Raw genomic sequence first — 16,833 nt, forward strand, 5'->3', positions numbered from 1 at the left:
CATATTATTATGCTTCTCAAACCAATCTAACTGCAGTTTAAATACTGCAAGCATGTAAATACGCTACACTATAGCAAGATCAAAGTGAAAAGAATGTTCTAAAGGCATCAGCTAGAAAAATATAGCCTATCCCTATATGATGAGATTAATTTTATATTGGTGAAAGTTTGTCCAGAACAATATCGTTTTCTCTCGCCTGCTGCAGGTAGAATGATGCACATAAATATACCCTACAATACATTATGTAAAGTCATTGCATAAATGTGTTTTTATTGTAAAACTAAATGTGAAGTAGGGCCAAGTTATTGGAGCGGACATCACAGTATAGCACATGACAGTAGAAAGCGTTCCGCAGCGCGTTCCGCTGTCACTTATCTAAATCACGTTAAATCGACAAGAGATATATATAGGCCCAGGAGGACATATATGTTTCACATAGGGTGGTGTATTCATTTCGATGTTTCATTTGGTCCAATATTGAAATGTGTACAATTGCAGGTTGTGTTACCATTACACATTAATTTAGATCGACCTTTTATATCTATCTCGCCTCATTTGGTTGCTATTTAGTAGCGAAATGGAGAAGCACAATGCATGCTGGGACAGGCCAGACAACTTACAACTTATTTTTCCTATATGGGAAGTGTGTTGTGCCTGTCTAAGCGAGGGAGTCAGAGAGAGAGAGAGAAGGGTGACAGAGAAGAGGCAGAAGAGCACTGGCGCACTGAATAGGCCTGGTTTCAGAGAGAGACAGAGAAGGGTGACAGGGGAGAGGCAGAAGAGCACTGGCGCACTGAATAGGCCTGGTTTTCAAAGGCGCAAAGCGCTAAATTTACGCCAGGTGCGAAGATATCAGTACGCCGAGATTTAAGGCCGACACGCCCACTTTGGCCCATTCTGGGACTGCGCCACGCCCATTCGGCCTAAAGCGCATTTGGCAGCGTAAAGCCATATTGATATCGTCCCAAAACAGGCGCAAGGCACGTTTTTTTGCGGTTAAGGCCCGTTTTAGCGCCGAAGGCCTGTGGGAGAATAGGGCCCCTAGTCTCTTCATTTTTCTCTCAAAGTGCACCTGATTGATTGATTTTTTATTCATTCATTTTTGCTTAAAAATTTACAAAGTTTAGCATTCTGCCTCAATACCTTCCAGTTCATGTTACCTAATGACTCAAAATCAATGTAGAATCATATTACTACACTGCCTGGTTAGGACACACCTATTTTTATTGGAGTTTAATACTCCCTATATTTTATATGCATTTTTTATGGTAGAATAATTTGCCTTTTCGGCTCAATAACTCCCAGGTCATGTGACCTAATGACTCAAAGTCAATGTAGAATGACATTACTACACTGCCTGGTTAGGACACACCTTTTTTCATTGGAGTTTAATACTCCCCATATTTCATAATTAATTTCTTTCTGAAAACATGCATTTTCTGAAAATTTCGCCTTTTCGGCTCAATAACTTCCAGGTCATGTGACCTAATGACTCAAAATCAGTGTAGAATCACATTACTACACTGCCTGGTTAGGACACACCTTTTTTCATTGGAGTTTAATACTCCCCATATTTCATAATTAATTTCTTTATGGAAACATGCATTTTCGGAAAAATCCGCCTTTTCGGCTCAATAACTTCCAAGTCATGTGACCTAATGACTCAAAATCAGTGTAGAATCACATTACTACACTGCCTGGTTAGGACACACCTTTTTTCATTGGAGTTTAACTCATTGAGTGCCAGCCACTTTTGGAGAACGGAAGCTCCCAGTGCCAGAGTTTCAGAGCGTTTTCAGTGATTTCTCGAGGCCCACAGAATATTGTGTGATATTACTATGTAAACACCGAACATGCACAAAGAACGAGGAGACTCTCTTCTATCATCTGCAAAAAAAAGTTTATTGATACCATTTTCCGTTCTTTAGTTATGAGCCGGAGAAGATAGGCTGTTTTGAGCAAAAAGACAGGTTTCAAATTATAAGCTGAGATATTCAGCCTTTTGTGAAATGAAGCATTTCAAGCACATTCACTGACTCTAGCTAATATTTTCTGATGTAGTGATGTGGTGTAGTTCTGTGGAGCCTGCGTGCCCCACCCCCCTCTCCCCCCCTCAGCTGCAAACTCCTCCCCACACGCACCCAGTCTATTTTCGGAGCCTCCGTTTTTGCGCTGGGCGGCTCCCAGCGCGACAAGGAAATGCCAAACGGGACTGCAGGGAAAGGTTTGGCCCTTCGGCGTCGGGTGCTGCCTTTCTGGCGGGTAATCGTGTGGAGAAACTATATGCAGACAGACAGACAGAGGCAGAGGAGCTCAGTTGTGAACGCGGATTGGCAGCCAACGTCAGCTGCAGACAGAGCAATCTATATGGCTCTGGCTGCAGCATGCATCGGTTTCTCTTTGATCACAGCTTTTTCCTGCAGTTTTCCGGACCTTTCTGTAATCTGGAGAGCACTGTCGCCACCTAATGAGTCCGTAAAATAGGTTATACACCTTCAATAGCTCCCACATTTGTACAGGAGATGCCTGATGCTTTGATCCACGTCCCACCGTCAAAAAACGCAATTGACAAACATACTCGTCCTTGGCACTCTACGTTACTAAACGAAATGACGAACATACTCGTCCATGGCACTCAATGAGTTAATACTCCCCATATTTCATAATTAATTTCTTTATGGAAACATGCATTTTCGGAAAAATCCATCTTTTCGGCTCAATAACTCCCAGGTCATATGACCTAATGACTCAAAGTCAATGTAGAATGACATTACTACACTGCCTGGTTAGGACACACCTTTTTTCATTGGAGTTTAATACTCCCCATATTTCATAATTAATTTCTTTCTGAAAACATGCATTTTCTGAAAATTTCACCTTTTCGGCTCAATAACTTCCAGGTCATGTGACCAGCCTGCTGACTGACTGCTTCACCACCTGGTCCGGGAACTGTACCACCATGGACCACAGGGCGCTACGGAGAGTGAGACGCGCGGCCCAGCACGTAACAGGAAGTGAGTTGCCAGAACTGCATGAACTGTATAAACAGCGGTGCCTCAGGAGGTCCAGAAGATCATCAATGACACAAACCACCCCCACAACAGCCTGTTCTCCCTGTTACCCTCAGGGAGAAGATACAGGGTTCCAAAGGCACGCACAAATCGCTTGAGGAACAGTTTCTTCCCGCAGGCCATGAGACTCCTTAACATACACAAATAGTGTAGTAGCCGTACTGTACCGCACTGTAGCTGCTACCATAACGTATGTCTAATGTTTAATTGTATGTTTAATAAGGAATATGCTATTTGCACCTGTATGTCAAATACTCCGAATTTAAAACGCAGAGTTTAATTGTATGTTCAATAAGGAATATGCTATTTGCACCTGTATGTCAAATACGCCAAATTTAAAATGTTTAAGCACGTCTAAAGTATGCACATGACATGTGCACCTATGTGCAGTGAATATGCCACTGTCTATGACTTGTCTTATCACTATACTGCCTTATTGCTTGTTGTGTCTCTTGTTGTTTTTGCACTCATATGCCCTGTCACATTTGTACTATGTTGTAAACGGAGTCCTCAGCACAAGAATTTCACACGTGATACTTGTACCATGGAGTGACAATAAAAATCTTGAATCTTGAATTACTCTAATTACTCAAAATCAGTGTAGAATCACATTACTACACTGCCTGGTTAGGACACACCTTTTTTCATTGGAGTTTAATACTCCCCATATTTCATAATTAATTTCTTTATGGAAACATGCATTTTCGGAAAAATCCGCCTTTTCGGCTCAATAACTCCCACGTCATATGACCTAATGACTCAAAGTCAATGTAGAATGACATTACTACACTGCCTGGTTAGGACACACCTTTTTTCATAGGAGTTTAATACTCCCCATATTTCATAATTGATTTCTTTCTGAAAACATGCATTTTCTGAAAATTTCGCCTTTTCGGCTCAATAACTTCCAGGTCATATGACCTAATGACTCAAAATCAGTGTAGAATCACATTACTACACTGCTTGGTTAGGACACACCTTTTTTTGTTGGAGTTTAATACTCCCCAAATTTCATAATTAATTTCTTTATGGAAAAATTTGCCTTTTCGGCACAATAACTCCCAGGTCATATGACCTAATGACTCAAAATCAGTGTAGAGTCACATTACTACACTGCCTGGTTAGGACACAGCTATTTTTATTGGAGTTTAATACTTCCTATATTTTATATGCATTTTTTTATGGAAAAATTTGCATTTTTGGCTCAATAACTCCCAGGTCATATGACCTAATGACTCAAAATCAATGTAGAATGGCATTACTGCACAGCCTGGTTAGGGCACACCTATTTTTATTGGAGTTTAATACTCCATATATTTCATATTATTTTCTTTATCGAAAAATAAGCATTTTCGGGACAATACCTTCCAGGTCATGTGACCTAATGACTCAAAATCAGTGTAGAATACACTGGCTGGCTGGTAAAATCATCGAAAATTCGACACATCTCTGTTATTGCCTTTCAAAAACCTGACATTTTATTTTGAAACCCTGAAGTTGGTCAACGCGTGGTGTATTTACCGTAAGGTCTGCAATAAGGGGGAGCGTACCTATGTTCCCCGGGTCCTATATTCCCCGGGTCCTATGTTCCCCGTTTTTGTGGGACCGGGGAACATAGAACCCTTCCTAACCTCCCCCAGACCCTAACCCAAAACCTAACCTCTCCCACCCCTCACGCCTAAACCTAAGGTCGGCATTGCGGGTGGTCGGCATAGCGGATAGACACCCCAAATGTTACGGAGAGTGTTAAAAACGGGTAATATAGGACCCGGGGAACATAGGACCCGGGGAACATAGGGATGACCCCCAATAAGGGCACGCTTGAAATGTAGGAGCGGCTGGCTTGACGAGGCAACAGCGAGAGTAGGCTGGCTTCACCGCAGTCTGACCTGCATGAAGGGCTCATCCAGGCAAATAAGGCCAATGAAAAGTTGGCAAAAGAACTGGAGGAGACCAAGTACCAGAACAAGGTACATGGAGACAACATTTATTTTTTGAATGTATAGTATTTAAAGTATGTTTGATTGAGCAGTTGCTAATCATGAGCTCACTTCAAAACAGATCCTGTCTTCTGAGTTGAAGGCCAACGAGAAGATCAGCTCTTTGAAAACAAAAGCTCTGAGGTTCACTCAACTCTCCAAAGAAACAAAAAAAGAGGTGAGTTTCAAAACAACACAACTAATTTCACTCATTGTTGACAGTAGAACAATTTAGACAATAACCTAGCCTGCAGTTTGATCGATCACTGCAGCAAATATAGTTTGCTGTGATAAGGCCTGAGCCTACTGCGCCTTCGCTATTATTCTGTGTTATGTCTGTAATACTCTCACACTAAGCCGTCTGTCCTTCTTGATGTTGTGCAGATTTCAGAGCTGCGTCGTGAGAACGATCGCTACCTAGAGAACAAGGAGAATCTGCAGCAGGATAACGCCACAAGGTATTAAGACCTACAAATCTGTGACAGCCATTTCAAGTGCAATTGCCTCCCCCCTCCCCTTTTTTTAGTCCCCAAAGAATAGTTTAGGCTTACGCACCAGAGCCATTCATCCGCCATTTCCCCCCCCATCTCCATACAACATAAATAAATATTGCATTATATATGCTGCATTTTGAATATGAGTCTTAACTGCAAGTTGTTTATACTAAGATCAAACATCTCCTGCTTCATATGATGCCCTTATTTTGACTTGACTACATTACCATTTATTTTCCATCATACTTGGGGAGGCTTTTTGCACTATCACAGGGGATTCCATATTACTAATGCTCTGAACTTTTCAGACCCAGTACACATGACTTCATGTGTAGATGTTCCATCTGCAATTTCACAATTGTTGTTGTTGAAGTATAGCTATTCTTCAGCCATAACGTGATATAGCTTAGCTAACAATAATATTGAACCCTGACCCAAAATCTTTAAATCCAGTCAGGGAATTCAGGTCTGGAACAGGCCTTCCCAGGGGAGCCCAAGCAGTTTCAGGGGAGGCTCAGTGAATCAAAGTGAAAAAGGATTACATATTACATTAGTTTTTAATAGTTTTAGATAATTTTACAGTTTTTGTCACTTTCCCAGAGTCAAACTAATAAATGCCATCAGACAGACCTTTCGGGAGCGTACCTATGTTCCCCGGGTCCTATGTTCCCCGTTTTTGTGGGACCGGGGAACATAGAACCCTTTCTATGAAAAAGGGTCCTATGTTCCCCGCTTTTCCCAAATAGGGTCCTATGTTCCCCGCTATGTTCCCTGGTCCGATGTTTCTCCCGAAATGCCAAAAACAGCCTACCTCCTATGATCGCGTGATTCAATCAATGCATATGGGCGCAGGCTGCTCACTCATCCATTCGACCACTGCTTCAGCCTGATGCGCTGAAAATAAGTCTGAAGTTTATTGCACAGGCCATGAGAACTGATTTGAAAAATACTCTTTCTATAAGGACACTGTGAAACGCGCCTTGCAGACAGCGGGAGCAGACTTGTTCCCTTATTTAGGCTACTAGGACTAGTTGAGTGAATAAAGTGGATTCGCTCAGTAGCAGCATCTCACCTACTCCTCATCTATTACGTGCCAGCGCCCAGCATACGTGTTTATTCTACCAGACAAACAATGGCTGCAAATGGCTGTATTATTTGAGCCACCTGTAGCCTAGTAGGCTATTGCACTGGCTGCCTGTGCGCTCCCGCATTGATTTTAAATTAGCCCTCACTGTTTTTAAAGCACTTAACGGCACGGCCCCATACCTCTCCGTCTCCGAGCTTCTGCACCGCCACACCCCCCCCAGATCCCTTAGATCAGCAGATCAGCTACTGCTGGTTGTCGTAATAGGGATGAAGGCGCAGACAACAGTCACATAATATTTAAAAAAGGCCTGGTAATCCCCGAGACAGAACTCAAAAATGATGGTGGGGAAAAAAATGACCTAGTCGGCAGGCCCTTTCCAAATGTTACGGAGAGTGTTGTCTTTTGATTGAATCACGCGATCATATGAGGTAGGCTGTTTTTGGCATTTCGGGAGACACATCGGACCAGGGAACATAGCGGGGAACATAGGACCCTATTTGGGAAAAGCGGGGAACCCTTTTTCATAGAAAGGGTTCTATGTTCCCCGGTCCCACAAAAACGGGGAACATAGGACCCGGGGAACATAGGGATGACCCCTATGGGATCAAATAACATAATCATGATCCCATAGGCATCCAGGAATTGAGCGAGGTAGGGGCTCCTTTTTCCAAGCTTTGTCTGGGGCCCACAGTCTCAAACTTTGAACACCCCTGATCTAACCCTGCATAACACTCCCGCTGCTGTTTCGGGATAGACGTGCAACAAACAACAGACATCCATACTGTACCACCTGATGGTGATGACCTCATAGACCTATCATCCATACAGACAGATACGGAAGGTCAAGGGTCAACAGAGAGGGTTATTATTAGTCCATTCAGATTGAGGCCAATTCGACTGAGAACAGCACTCAGGACGGCTGTTCAATCAAAGCTGACCCTACGTCAGAGACGCACCCAAAGGTCACCCCCTAAGGGACAAACTGTCACTGTACATTAGACACTATACACCCCAGGGGCCAGTTGCACCAAGTGGTCTTACGACTGGTCTTAAGCTACGCCGGTCGTAACTTTACGACCTAACAGCTACGCCGGTTGCACCAAGCCTTTTTCTCACTAAGACCGGTCGTAAATATTACGCCTGGTCAGGAGGAGGCGTAAGGTGCCTGAGATCTCCGTGGTAGTCTATCAGCGGAGACCTGCTATGATTGAGTCCTCACCGTCCTCATCGTCGTAAAGTCGCCTTCGAAGCATGACGTTCGATTATAACGAACTAGTTGTGTGGCTTAGCCTTCCCAAATGTTGAGGGTCATTTTTTAGAATTTAATATATAGAATTGGGAACGTTACATTCAATTTCATTCAGACTGCCTGCCACTCAATCGCCGCCATTTCCCCCCGGAGCTTCCACAGGGGGAGGGTGGCAGGAGGGAGGGTGTAGTGACGCACATACAGTAGTGGCCACTGTATATTAGAGGGTAGTCTTGTCCACCGTCTTGACAACGAGCGGGCATTTAGACGGGAGAGAGTAATTAGGGACAGAAGCAATCCATTGGATGTGTATAATGACGAGGAGCTGATTGAGAAGTTTCGGTTCTGTCGGAGAGATCTTTTTGAACTTATTGAAGAGCTGTCACCGGATTTACAGTTTGTGTCAGACCGCAATGCAGCACTACCACCAGCTTTGCAAGTGCTAATTGCGCTTCGTTTTTTTTGCAAACGGGGCTTTCCAGAACACTGTTGGGGACATGATTCAAGTCCACAAGTCCACTGCCTGTCGTGCCATCCGCCGGGTTTCACTGGCACTGAACCGCCACCTTGCTGCTCATGTTCACCTTCCCACTGAAGCAGAGGCTGCGGTCATGAAGCAGCGTTTTCTCCAGGCCTCTGGCATCCCGGGGATTGTGGGCTGCATTGATGGGATCCATGTGAAAATCCAGGCACCATCTGAGCACGAGTATCTCTTTGTAAACCGCAAAGGATACCACTCCATCAATGTGAAGATTGCCTGTGATGCCAATTATATGATTTTTAATTTGGTGGCAAGATGGCCTGGGTCCACCCACGATTCCCGCATCCTCCAGGAGAGTGCCCTGTACCGGGACTTCGAGGCTGGCAGAGGGACCGGCCTGCTCCTTGGCGACAGTGGGTACCCCCTCAAGCGCTGGCTGATGACCCCGATCATCGCTCCCAGGACTGACCAGGAACGGCGTTACAACACCATCCACTCCGCAACTAGGTCAGTTGTGGACCGGTGCATTGGTGTCCTCAAGCGCAGGTGAGCTGCATAATAGACTATAGGCTATTTAGGGGTCCTCTCGCCATTCCGAAGTGTCGGCATTCCGATCATTGACTTCTATGCTTTCGGAGAGGCGGCCCTTTTTATCTCCAAAAAAGGTTTCGCCATTGCGAAAGATATTAGGTCCGCCATTCCGACATAGCATCTTGAGTTATTTAGCCTACAGGGGTGGGAGAGGTTAGGTTTTGGGGGAGGTTAGGTTTAGGCATGGGGGGTGGGAGAGGTTAGGGTTAGGCATGGGGGGTGGGAGAGGTTAGGTTTAGACGTGGGGGCTGGGAGAGGTTAGCTCCAGCCGGTCCCCCGGGTTAGGGTTATGGTTCTTTCGCAATGGCGAGACAGATCTCCATTCTGACAATTTTGTCGGAATGCCGGTATTTCGGAGTGCCGACATTTCGTAATGCCGTCTATCTTAAACAATAAAAAAAAACATCCCTTGCACTGAAACTATAGGCTAATTCTATAGGCTACCATTTCTCAATTTGTAAATTTATATATATATAATTATATATATATATATATAGGCTGTGTAATAAACACATTGTTAAAATACCCTAATATAATCTTCACTTTGGGTTTCCCTGTCTTCACGGGGAGATCAGGATGCATCCTGAGAGAGTCCTCCATAACATCTCCGTCAGCAAGAGGATCCCTCTCCCCAGGCATCAGCCGGTGCAGGAGGAGGAAGATGTGCAGGCCGCGGCCCCAGCAGCAGCCGCCCACGGGGACATCGCTGGCCGACTAGCCCGCACACGGATTGTGAACATGTTATAGGCTATAGCTAATAGATTCGGACTCCTCTTGTTTCAAAAGCCGGTGGTAGCGCTGCATTCCCGCGTCTGGCACATACTGTAAATCCGTTGACAGCTCTTCATTAAGTTCAAAAAGATCTCTCCTACATAATCGAAACCTCTTAATCAGCTCTTTGCCATTTGACCATTTCCAATGTATTGCTTCTTTCCCAATTGCATTATTCCCGTCTAAATGTCGGCTCGTTGTCTTGAAAACATTGTTTTTTTTACTTGTATACACAAGTCAAAAATAAATGGGCAGCTAGAAGATTAAATAAATATTGTATTGTTAACAGTACACTGATGTGGTCGATTCTTTCATTCTTAATAGTAGCCTATACTTTTCACCCATGCAGGCATTAGCCTATGTTTTGCCACATACAGTATATTTGTCTTTTTTAAATTGTGATTGAAAGAACAGAAGCTTGTACACTGTCTCGCCTTTTCTGGCAGATATTTTATTTGGACATTGATATAAGGAAAGTCATCAAACTGTACAGCCAGCATACAGCTAAACTGACTGCAAAGCAGTCAAATGTAATTACTGACAACAAAAAGCAGTATGTATGGGCAGAAATAATGGAGGCTGTTAATGTGTGCTCTGGACTCTGAAACAATTCGCAAAGAGGGTGATCTGAGCAAGAAATGGAAGGATTTGTTGGTGATATAGGCTAATAATAATTGGTGATAATATAATAGAACAATATATATAATATATATATTTAAGCAAAATCACACGAGAGGGAGTGCATTGTTGGCTAATATTGGCACTGCTGTGATTCGGTCGGCCGAGTGCCGAAGATAATCACAGCAGTGCCAATATTAGCCAACAATGCACGACCTCGAGTGTGATATTGCTTTTATACAACAGTTCTATTAAACAAAGCTGATTAAAAAAATGACAAAAAGCTGAGAAAATAGATGATTTCTGTATTTATTCCTCCGCCAACAAAAATAGTCCCCCCAGCTTTCCCTTTGCCGAAAATGTAGCCTAATCAGCCTAATTAACTGCAGGCTGTCTACTTTTTGTCATACACATTGATTTGCACGTTTCCATTTATTGTACAGCCAGTGAAGAGAACAGAGTCTGGTGACGGCATGGTTGACTGTCGCTTTGCAGGAGGCATGTCGGATACTGAGGATGAGCTTGTTTGATCTGACAGTATGTTGCTCCATCTTTTCCTGCTCTCCATGGATGGTCGCCAATAACTTTTTAACGAGCTTTCAGACCTGCAAGACAAAAAAGTGTGGCGAAGTATCACTAATCACCGTCCTCGTTGTCATCCCGTCTCCGAATTTGTATTTATAGGCGTTAATCATCTTACCTGTGCCCACTCACTGCCATGATCTCCCTGGCTTGGAGTCCTGCATCAGACAGCTTCTGTATGGCGGTGGCCCGGAGGCAGTGGTTGGTGTAAGAGGCTCGTGTCCCCGCTTCTTTACACATCCTGGGTAACATCTGTGCCAACTGGTTTACTCCAAGCGGAGTTGCGGTGTACCAGACGCTATCTGTGACAGCTGCATTCCTCCTGGGCTGCAGATAGAGGGCTTTTGCGTCAGGTGGAAGTTTGCTCAAGTACTTTTCAAGAGAAACAATTGGACAGAGGGGGTTTCCTGGCTCCTCAAACATGGCACCCCTCTCTGATTTTCTCTGTCTCTCTCCAAAGGGTCTTTGTGATTTTTTGTTTCTTCATTGAAAGTCATTGTGAAACACTTTGCTCCATTCTCGTCGTATTTTAGGGTGAATGAATTAGGTTTGAGAGCCCGATTCCCCTCTTTGCCCCTGCGTCCAAAATGCAACTGAATGTCATACCAGACCTTGTTCTGTAAACCCTTTGGATTGTCTCGGCGTAAAGCAGCAGATTGCTTTAAGATGAGCTGGTCTTCAGTTGAAATTGCCGGGTGATGTGTTGTTGTATCTTTCCCGGCTCGTCTGATCTGTTTCACAACGCCTTTGAAAACGTTATTAGGAGGAATTCAGCATCCTGCATTAAATTCCATGAACGGCTGAGAGGCGGCTCGTTGATATGGCGATTTAAACCAGCGCGAAGCCCAAGGTAACCGCTTATGCCATATAGCTCTCCTTTGTTCGTCCGTACGGTTCCATAAAACTGCCTCAAAACAGTATTCAGCTCTGTCTTCTCAATTGACTGGAAGTTGATGGTCATAGTTTTTGAACGTAGCCAAGTTTGAAAGCAGTTCACAGCCCAGACAGTTTGCTTCACAGTGTTTGCTTCGTTTTTGTTTTTCTCCAAATCATCGAGTCCTGCAGGTGAAATATGAGCAAACCTGGAGGTTTCCGCAGAAGAAGGTTGCTCCCCTTCATCCTCTTCTGACGAGCATTCATAGTCAAGTCAAAAGTTATGTTAGTAAAAAAATCCATCTTTGCGCTCTCGGTTACGCTTTGAATGACGTTCAATGTAACGTGGCTGGTGTTTGTTTTGTTGATTACAGCAGCTGTGAAGCTTGTTGATTAGAGCAGCTGTGAAGCGGAGTGATATAGCCTACCCTACACACAGTGAAGCGCCAGTGCATTATCGTGAAATATAGGCACTCGTAAGATCCCTCTTGTCCAATCAAATTGCTCGGCCGGAACTACCTGTTGTATAAATAACAATATAGCCTATACAACATAACGAACATAGAAATCAATAGAAAAATATAAATATAACAATATAGGCTACAACTACAGCGGGGTTCAGAGTGATGCTCTGCCTGTCCTCGTCAATGAGGGACACAGTCACGGTGCCATGGCACTACTCCGATACCTCACGAGTCCGACACCTCACGAGTCCGAAAAAAGAGGCATTGGACAGACATCTCATTAGTCCAACAGCTCGTTAACCCGACAACTAAAATCTCACTAATCCGACCGCGTTTGTTAGTCCGAAAATAATGCGCTCTGACTGCAGCGCATGAGTTCTCATTCAGTCGAGACTGAGGCCATGTCCACACGGAGACGACTTTAGGTGTATCCGCTAAAGTTTTTTGTCATATAGCCGTTTCGTCCAGATGGAACCGCGTTCTGGGACTATACGTTCTGGCCGTATACGCTAATTTTTCAAAACGGGTCCCAGAGTGATTAAATCTGAAGACGCCACCCTTGCATTTCCGTGTTTACAACCCATACGCATCTTTCCTGAAACGATGACGCCATAGCCCCACCTCTCTCCACCAGCAACAATAACAATCATGGCAGTAACGTTTGTGCTACAGCAGTGGGGATCTTGCAGCAAAATATAATGCTCCTCTATTACCACCGTCAGCAACAAGTGGACACGGAGAACAGCGTGTAGCCTACAACATCCTCAGGGCTCCACACAGCTGACTCTTCCCATCCACCCCTCCCCTCCCTTCATCGGATATTTCCCAGAAGGCTTAGCGGCGGCTACATTTTTACAATAACACAAACAAAATCAGGCTTAACGTGTTAGATAGAAATTATATTTATTTTTAATACAACATGCAATTCTGGAATATTTTAATATTGGACAAAATGAAATGAAATGAAATCTAAACCCTGAGTGTAACCAACATACTCTCTTGCCCTATATATAGCCCTCGTAAATACAACGTGAATAGGGAAGTGAGAGGTTTGAGGAACACTCGGTTGCACTGTGATGTTTGTGATATCCGCTCGTGTCCACTCCAACAAGACTTTAGCTTACTTGACGTGACTTTTTCCAATAAAAACACATTTATGCCATGAGTTTATATAATGTATATTTATGTTGCATCATTTAGCCTGTGCTGTGATGTGCAGGAGCGGCCAATACGCTGGGATGTGTTTGCAACATGTCTAAAGATCATGGAAGTGGATGATATCAGGAATGTCACCGATAGTTAACGTTCTATATTGTAGGCTACAGGGAGACCATCAGCCCTGCTGAACAGCTCTGCATTTGCCTGTATACTGTAGGTTTCATCATTTTATTCATCGACATGGCAAACCTCCCCGCAAAGCCAAGGGTTTAAGCTGCTGCTACAGTGAGATACACATTATAGACTGTGCGCCCCTAGAGGTTGTATGCCATTATTGACGAGATTGTCTTTCTCTGTTATTCTACAGCGGTTTCAGTGGTTTCATGTGGATACACACATTTCTTGAAACGTTTCCATGTTTATGGAAAACTTTTCTGAAACGAAAAAAAAAAAGATAGCTTCCGTCTCCGTGTGGACATGGCCTGAATGTACAAAACGGCAAATTGTTCTGCTGGTTTTCTCTCCTTTCTCTCTCAAGTCAAGTCAAGTCATTTATTTATAAAGCACATTTAAAAACTCAAGAGCCAACCAAAGTGCTGTACAGTCAAAGGCATAAAAATACAGGATAATGCAACACAGAGGACAATGCAGGACAGAGGACAATACAACACAAACACAATACATCACATAGGACCGAGGGGACAGAACAGTGGGGAAGGGGCAGGATAAATTACAAGGGAGTGTGTGAGTTAGGGGGTGGGAGAGTCAGGGTTTGTTGAAGGCTAGGGAGTAAAAGTGTGTTTTTAATCTAGACTTAAATGTTTCCAGCGAGGGAGCAGATCTCACCCCTCCCTCCTCCTCCCTCTCCTCCCCCCTCTCCCTAATGAACATAATTATGATTTTGATCATCCAATAGTTCCAGGCTATGACACTGCATGGCTATTATGGCCTGATGACACGGAGGTCTAATTTATGATCAGACGTGCGTTATTAGATATGACAATATGGAAACGCACTCCAGAACAGGCTGGAATGAACGTCGTAGCCTACAGGCCTACTATTGTGTGTATTACAGCGGGTCGCGGTCTGTTTAATTAGGCATCATGCGTGTCGATCCTGAAAACACATGATCAACAGTGATCATTTGGATGCGCGCATGGAGACAGGACGCACAGACCTTGCCGGTCGGATTCTGATCCGCTCCCATGATGAAGATATAGGCTAGCTACAAACACACACACACACACACACACACACACACACACTCTCTCTCTCTCTCTCTCCCCCTCTGCGTGCGCGAGTGCGCGCTCACTGCGCATCTCTCCCCTCTGTTTTAGACGCAACTGGAACAGAACTGAACTCCTTTCCCCGCAGCCGTCTCAGTGCATAGCCTATAGGCTACTCCTTCCGAATTGCGCACTCCTTATAAACTGCTTGGCTTGGATGCGCGGGGACGTGCGCTGCATCTGAGAGCCGTGATTGTATTTAATATTATTTGGTTCTCTGTGTACTGACTTAATGCGTTCCAGCTAAGAAATAACAGCCATGTTAAAACGTATTTTGCCATACTAGAACATCCCATTCATGGTGTGTTTTGTTTGTTTGTCTGTCTGTCACATGGCACATTCATTAGGCCATTTGTTACTTTTTCTGTTAATTGCTTGAGTCACTAAATGTGGTGAAATATTGACTGTTATTTCAGATGAGTATTTATTTGTTTATCTAATAGGTTCAAATGCTAATATCGCCAAATTAGCCTAACCCGACAGATTTTCGCTGTCGGGTTAACGAGCGTATGACTAATGAGGTGTCTGTCCAATGCATCATTTTTCGGACTCATGAGGTGTCGGGCTCGTGAGGTGTCGGACTAGGGGGCAGTCCCCACAGTCACTGGCCTAGCAAGCTGTTGCTGGAGCAGCAGCATTTGCAGCTTGATCTTCTCCTTCTCCAACTTCTCTTGTTCCGTCTGGAGTTTTTTGGTCTCCATTTCAACTCTCACAATTTCCTTCTCCAGCAGCACCTGTTGAAGTTCCTCTCTCTTCCTTTTCTTTTGAGGGGGTGGTGGTGCATGACTGCTGCCGCTGCTGCCTGAAGGCTGCTGCTGAGGAGTGGCATCGGGTGTATCTGAAATAAAATAACTACAGTAATTAGGCCTACCATAATACATTTTAGACTTATTTACCATGTATTTGTTTTAAAACAAATGTGGAGTTTTATGTAAAATCCACACACCTTCCCAAACACCGCTGTCCTCACACACATCCTCTGGCTCGGCCTGGCTCTCCTCTGCCACGTCTTCCTCCCGGGGCCCGCCGCTCTCAGCACCCTCCAAGCCGGTGAATGCAGGGGGATGCTCCCCAAACACATCAACAATTATGTTGCCAGGACCGCCACCAGTAGGATGATTCTTTTTGGCTGATGCGTCCTTCTTCGCCTTGCTCAGTAAATCCTTCCATTTCTTTTTTAGATCTTCCTCTGTGCGAATTATGCCCGAGTCTGAACACACATTAATCGCCTCTGCTATTTCTGCCCATATAGTCTTCTTCCTCTTCTTCGTTACTACATTAGACTGCTTTGCTGTCAGTATCTCCCTATGCTGGTATTGGGAAAATTCAGGATCTCCAGCTCCGGCCGACCTGGCAGGAGACAGGGCTCAGCCCCTCTCCGATCAGAATGAATTTTTCAGATGGTTATAAACTTTTTCCTCCCAATGTTCAATCAGATTTCAACATATATCAAATAACCAGAGATGACAATGAAATTCTTGTAATAGGATATTTTTATATAATATTAAGTGCAGTTAACACAGAGCAATTTCAAAGTAAAATATGCATACCATTAAATCGGAAGCCTTCCGGTTCAGTTCTTATCTCATTTCTCAACAACACTTAATCAGCTGTCAGTCGAGAACACCAAGATTCAGAAATGACCCCGTTTATTGGTCTCCTTTCGCTTTTATCATTCAGTCAGGCATGGAGATGTGGGTGTGTTTCAGTAGCTCTTCCTCTCTTGAGTGGCGTTCTTCTCCTTCCTGAAGCATGCACCACGTGACATGGCACTTCAGCATCTAGACTAATGCTCTTGATACATTTAAATTCCTATTTTAACTTCTATAATTTGGGTCAGCTAATTTAGCTATTTTCTTCTATTTTAAAAGCTACACACGTTACATATGGTTACTTTAGACTAATTAATTTAATCTACATCCTAGATTGAATCAAATTTCAACTATATTCTGTCTGTAGCTGAACCAGTTTTTCAAACAGCTCAGAGTCACTATCCCTGGGTCGAAAACCACTTCTTCTAAGACGTGTAAAAAGAGCAGGGATAGGTTCATTTTTTATCACAACAGAGAAAGCAGCTTCATCCTTATTCAGTCTGGATGAAGCCACTTATTAATTAGCACTTACCATTT

This window comes from Poromitra crassiceps (assembly GCF_964638095.1).
Source record: "Poromitra crassiceps genome assembly, chromosome: 8".
Lineage (NCBI taxonomy): Eukaryota > Metazoa > Chordata > Actinopteri > Beryciformes > Melamphaidae > Poromitra > Poromitra crassiceps.